Below are 6,886 nucleotides of genomic sequence, written 5' to 3'. Positions count from 1 at the left end.
GGAGAACATCTCATCGTGGCTGATGAGGTCCCGGTAGATAATCATGATGGTGGCTGAGGGAGGTGGCGGCCATGCAAGCTTAGCAGGAGCTGGGAGCTCAGAGCAAGCGTTGTGCAGTCTTAATAGCTTTGGCAAACATTTAACCGTGAGTCCCTGTGAAAAATCAGAAAGTTAAGTATTTCCAACATACAATGGTACAGGGCAAACATTTTTACTTAAAAAAGGGATAGAGAGGAACCAGACCCCAAACCCTTAGGGTGAATGCTAGATCCTGTATTCTTTGTCCAGTGTGTGGGGCAAGTATAGCCAGATGTGAACAGAAAGGGGTTTGGGCCTACCCCTGTAGCCTCACTGGTTGAAGCCTATGTGACCTCTCAGGCTGGCTTCAAAAAAGGACCAAGAAAATGAAATCTCTGGTATGCATACCAACTGTTGAACATCTCAATATCTTTAAACATCAACTCTTTCCTGGACAGTATCCTAGAAGCCAGGTAAAGAGATGTTATTCATGTCAGTCCATCCCTTACTTTCAGATAATTCTTTTAGGGATGTAAAGACATCCCAAAGAGAATTGTAGAATATGATTCTTAAAATATCTTTTAGACATATTGTATTTGAAAAGGCAGTGTGACCCTCTAAAACAAATTTTTTGGAGGCAACAATGTGTTTTATTTATTTATTTATTTATTTTGCAGAACCAGGGATCAAACTCAGGCCTTTGTGCTTGCCAGGGAAGCGCTATTCTACTGAGCCATCTCCCCGGCTCCAACAATGTGTTGAGGTCCATAAACTTTGATATTTTGTTCTTGCACTTGACCTCCTCAATTCAGAGTGAGAATATCTGTGGAGAGAACAACTGAGACATCAACAGAGTAACTGCAACAGTCACAAGGTTAGCATTTAGAGTTTAGCAGGGAGACCTCTGACAATAACTTGATTTATTTAAAGATAATTAAGCTCTAATAACCCTAAAAAGCAGAAGCTAGGATTTTCTTTTTTCACTCAAAAGAATTTTCTTGTGTCTTATGTGGGATCAATTAACTAAAAAAAAGAAACACTATCCAAAATTTCAGAATTTCCCTAGCATGAGAAGCTCAAAGAGTATAATTTCAGAATCCTTTTGGTGAAAGTTTTGTTTTGTGTAGCGGCAGCTAGCATTTCAGTCAGAATGAATAAAAAAGAGGAAATGAGGTGACAATAGAAATGTAGAGCAAGTCACAGAGTATAGAAAGAAAAGATATATGAGAATATACAGAGTTTTAAAAGAAGAGGTAGTTAATGGCAGCTTTCTTTGGACATCTCCCATTTCTGGTCAATCGACAGTTCTGTCATTTTTCTTTTAAATTAAATTTCTAGTAGATGTTTCAGATTTTTTTTTTTTTCCTTTATGTATTTGGTACAGGGCCTTACTACTCAAGTCAGACGCCTGGTGATCTTCCTGCTTTCAGCCTCCCCAGCGCTGGGATTACAGGAGTACCCCACCACGCCCGAATTTGGTCGCCAGCTCAGCATGCTCCAGGGGCGTGGCGGGGATCGAATCCTGGTTCCTGAGCTTGGCAAAGCAGGTGCTTAATTCACTGAGCTATCTCGCTGGCCCTATCTAGTAGATCTTTCCTTCCATTCTCATAGTATTCTTTTAGACCATAAGATATCGTGTTGGTTTTCAAGCAAACAACAACAAAAAATCAAGTTCTCTTCACTTCATCTTGTACCCATGTGATACCAGTAGCTGAAAGATCAGGGTCTGTGCCACCTTAAATTTCCATCAAATTCTTCTGTCAATGTAATGCCTTCTTCTCTGCTCTGTATTTTCCCGGGGTTCCTTAAAACCAACTTTATTACACTAAATTTAAGTTTTTCAGCCTCACTTTTATAACTCTTTAAGATGTGAACCTCAGGCCAGTGAGATAGCTCAGCGCTCTAAAGTCCCTGCTTAGGCAAGCACTTTGGGACCATGGTTTGATCCCCGGTACTGCATGCCATACCAGGGTGGCATGAGCTGGCCACACACACACACACACACACACACACACACACACACACAAAGATGTGATCCTTACTTCTTAGTTCTCATCAGACTGTTTCATCCATATTCCCCACTTATTCAGTCTCCTATGCTTCTTACCTTAGCAACTTCCTTGCTTCTCTCTGAATTCTACCTGTTCTTGAAGATCCAATCAAGTCTCCCCTTCTCTGTGAAATTTTCTGTCCCACTGACACCCTCCCTTTTACAGCCTTTTCCAGTATCTGGAGTATGGGACTTGCAATGTTGGAGGGCAATACTTGGGAAGTGGAGCGGGGAGCTATCAAGCTGGGCCTGCTCTGAGTTAGCATCAGTGCAAATAGAAATTTGAATTTTGTTTCTTGAAATTAGATAAACTTTGACTAAGCCACAGCCTCACCTATGTGGTCTCCATTAGTAATCACTAAATTAACACATATTATAATATTAGTTATCAGGCCCAGGGATGTAGCTCAGTGCCATAAACTCCTGCCTGGCAAGAGCAAGGTTCTGAGTTTGATCCCTAGAACAAACAAATAAACAAACAAACAAAAAATTAACTATCTTATTTTATTTTTTTATGGTTCCACATGTTTGTCTCATCTGGCAGCTATTGTATAAATTCCTGAAGGCAGAAACCAACGTTATTTCCCACAGAGTGTGTGTACATGTGTGCACACGTGTGTGTGTGTGTGTGTGTGTGGGTGTGAGACTAGGAGTTGAATTAGAGCCTTTGCACAGAGATACAGCCCAGTTCTTTATTTTAGTTTTTAAATTTTGAAACAAGGCCTTGCTAAATTGCTTAATTGTCTAGAATGGGCTTAAATTTACAATTTTTTGCCTCAAATTCCCTGAGTGTTAGGGTTACAGGCATGCGCCATTATGAAAACTTCCCACAATTCTTAAAACAATATTAAGTACCAGGTATAATGAAGCTCTCTTAATTTTTTTTTTTTATGTATTTGATACAGGGTCTCCCTATGCAACTCGAACTCGTAGTGATCCTTGTGTTTTCAGCCTCCCCAGTGCTGGTATTACAGGCGTGAGCCACCACACAATCAATCTTAGCATGCTCCAGGGGCAGGCCTGGAACAGCAGGCCAGGGAATTGAACCCCAGGCCCCTTCCTGCCCAAGCAGGTGCATTAATCGGCTGAGCTATTTGGCTGGCCCTGTACTCTTGAACTCTCAACAACTCTCTTGCCTCAGCCTCCCGAGTGCTGGGATTACAGACATGTGTACCACCACACTAGATATTTAAAATGCGATATTTTGTCCATCAGATTAGCAAAATGCAAGTCCAGATTTCTGGTTTGATGCATTTAAAGTCTTTTAAAATATGGTTAATTGGGGCCGGCAAGATAGCTCAGTGAACTAAGCGCCTGCTCTGCCAAGCACAGAGACCAGGGTTCAATTCCCAGTCCAGCATGCCAGGTCGTACCCGCCCCTGGGTGCAGTGAGCCAGCGATCAACTCCAGGCGTGGTGGTGCACACCTGTAATCCCAGTACTGCGGAGCCTGAAAACGCAAGATCACTACAAGTCTGAGCTGAGAAAAAAAAAAAAAATGAAAGAAAGAAAAGGTAAATTGACAAAATACATCCTCTGCGAGTGTAGCTACGACCTGTGGCTTCAACAGTGCTGCGTGGAGCCCGGCCCTCACCCGGCTTGGCCTGCTGTCACCATGATGACTGCCTACTCCCCAGCCCCAGGAACCAACACCAGGATGTGGGGCGCCATCAATTGCCAGTTCAACCTGGAGCTTCTATATCTATCTGTCCTACTTTGACTGCAATGATGTGGCGTGGAAGAACTTTTGGTCAAATACTTTCTTCACCAATCTCAGGAAAACAGGAGCTGTGAGAGAAACTGAGATGCTACAAAAGCCGGACAGTGGTGGATATTCCTTCAGGGGATGAAGAAACCAAACTAAGAGGACTGGGAGATCAGGGTGCATGCGATGGGGAGTGTGCCACACCTGGAAAAAAGCGTGCATTTGTCACCCCTGGAGCTGCACAAGGCAGCCACTGGTAAGATGGATCCCACCCGTCTGAGACTCACTACCTGGAGAAGCTGGTAAAGGCCAGCCAGGTGACCCTGTGGTCCACCTGTACAAATGGGAGCCCCCCGCCTCAGACTCTTTGACAAGCAGACCCTGGGGGACAGTGACAAGTTAAGGCAGCACGTGCCTGTTGGGGTTAGCTTTACCTTTTCTATAAATTGTACCAGAACATCTACTGAAGTCCCTTAATTCCTCAAATAAATTTGTTCCTCCCCTAAAAATTGACATAATAATGAGGTGCTGTACTCCGACACAGAAAGAGTCGATATGGGGAGCTGGGGAGATAGCTCAGTAGCATAAGTGTTTGCTGGGCAAGTGCAAGGTCCTGAGTTCAATTCCCAGTACCTAAAAAAAAAAAAAAATTTACTGTGTGAGTGTTAATTCCCTTAGTTTTCCTGTTGTCTGGCTATCTTCTCATATATGCTTTCCTTTGAACTCTTCGGTGCTGGTGTCTTTCCTGTCTTTGTCTAAGATTCATTCACTTAAGTATTTTCTGCATTGCTGGCTTAGTGGTCAGATAGTTCCTTAGGATTTCTTTGTCATGGAACAATCTTTGCTTCTCTGTCAATTTTTATTGGTTTTTAAAAAAATTAGTATGTGTTTGTAGTACATCATGGGCACATTTATCATGGGTACCTGTACATGTACATAACACATTTTAATTCTTTTTTGTCCCCTTCTCCTTCCTCCCCTGAAGCTCTTTTTCCTTCTCCATGTTTACAAAATTGCTTGTTCATCTTCTGATTTAAACATGTTCTTCCTACTTCTCCCTACCTATCCTCCATTTTGTTACTTATTCATAATTTGGATTTCTCATGTAAGAGAAACAATTCAACACTAAACTTCTGTTTGACTTATTTTACCTAAGATTATGGTCCTGAGGTGATCCAGTACCTTAAAATTGTTCTCAGTTTATCCTGCTTTATGGCAGAGTATTACTCCATTGTATACAAACACCACCTTTTCTTTATCCACCCATTTGGTGATAGGGCTGAGGAGATAGCTCAGTGGAAACTGCTTGACTGGCAAGTGCAAGGTCCTGAGTTCAATTCCCGGTACTGCAAAAAAAGTCTCATTCATTTGGTGATAGCTAGTTGGGCTGTTTCCAAGATTTATCTATTACAAACAGTGGTGCCATAAGCTTGAGTGTGCATGAATCGCTATGGCATGGTGGCCTTAGCTCTTTTGGAAAGATACCTAGAAGGGAATATCTGGGTCAAAGGCAGCTTCCAGTTTTGGTGTTTAGAGGTACATTCGTGCTGCTTTCCCTAGTGGCTGTGCCAATCTCTACTTCCACTAACAATGGAGAAGGGTTGCATTTGCTAATGGTTGCTTTCTTAATGATAGTTGTTCTCTCTGGTAGGAGAGGAACCTCAGTGTTGTTTTAATTTGCATTGCTCAAATGACCCGTAATGTTGAGCATTGTTTCATGCGCTTATTGGTTATTTGTATTTACTCGCCCAAGAAATGAATAGGTGAGATGTTTTTTCCCCACTCTGTAAATCATCTCTTAACTCTGTGGGTGGCTTCTTTTGTCATGCAGAAACTGTTTAATTTGTTGTAATCTCAAGTGTTGATTCTTTGTGCTATGTCCCATGCAATTGGGGTTTTGTTCACAATCTTTTCCACACCTAAGTTTTCAAGAGTTTAACCTATTCTATCTTCTAGCAGATTAAGTGCTTCTGTTTTACTATTTGCATCTTTGATCTACTTCAATTTTAGTTTCATGCACAGTGAGAGAGATGGGCTTAGTTTCAATTTGTGGCATACGGAAAGCCTGTTTTCCCAGCATCATTTGTTACAGAGGCTATCTTTCCTCCAAAGAAGGTATTTGGGCTCTTTGTCAAAGATAAGGCTAATTATGCCAGAGTTATTTCTGCATCTTTTATTCTGATCCACTGACCCCACTGTAGCTTGGTAGTATAACTTGAAGTCAGGGATTGTGACACCCATTGCCTTGTCCTTGTTGCCTAGAATTGTTTTTGCTATTCTAGGTCTTTTTTGGTATCTATGAATTTTAGGATTGTTTTCTTTAGATCTGTGAGGAATGCTATTCATATTTTGATTGGAATTGCCTTAAAACTTTGTAAGAGTTTCAAACATATTGTCATTTTCACTATATTGGTTTAACCTATCCAGGAACAGGAGATATTTTTCCATTTTCTGATGTCATCTTTGATCTCATTTTTCAGAGTACCATAGTTTTCATTATAGAGGTCTTTTTCTTCCTTTGTTGGGTTAATTTCTAAGTATTTCATTTTTTTATGGTGTTGTGAAAAATTTTGTTTCCCTGATTTCTCTCTTTGTGAGTTTGTTATTGATGTAAAGGAATACTCCTGATTTTTGAGTGTTGACTTTGTATCCAGCTATGGGTCTCATTGCATAGATTGGACTCATAGTGATCTTCCTGTTTACAGCCTCCCAAGTGCTGGGATTACAGGTGTGCGCTACCACGTCCAGTCTCAATCACCCTCTCAGTGTACCCCAGGGGCAGGCTGGCATAGCAGGCCCAGAGATCGAACTCCTGGCCCCTGCATCTGCCTAAGCAGGTGCTTTAATCCACTGAGCTATTTGGCCGGCCCTAGAAATTCTTACGTAATCTAAAACATTATTTAAAATGAACAAAAGATTGTGTGGCTATGTTTTATGTCTAAAATCATGTAAATATTCTTGACGTTTCTGTTTATTGTTTAAAAGGAATGCTGTCCTGTTACTAGGCCGTTGAATGTTTAGTGGGTATTTGTGTGAAGTTCGCCAAGCAAAAACAAAATTCCCCAATTCAGTATCACCAAAGCTTTTGTTTCAAGCCGCAAATTAAACAAATCT

Source organism: Octodon degus, unplaced genomic scaffold, assembly GCF_000260255.1.
Source record: "Octodon degus isolate 3935 unplaced genomic scaffold, OctDeg1.0 scaffold00043, whole genome shotgun sequence".
NCBI lineage: Eukaryota > Metazoa > Chordata > Mammalia > Rodentia > Octodontidae > Octodon > Octodon degus.
Note: the sequence above shows the minus strand (reverse complement) of the source record.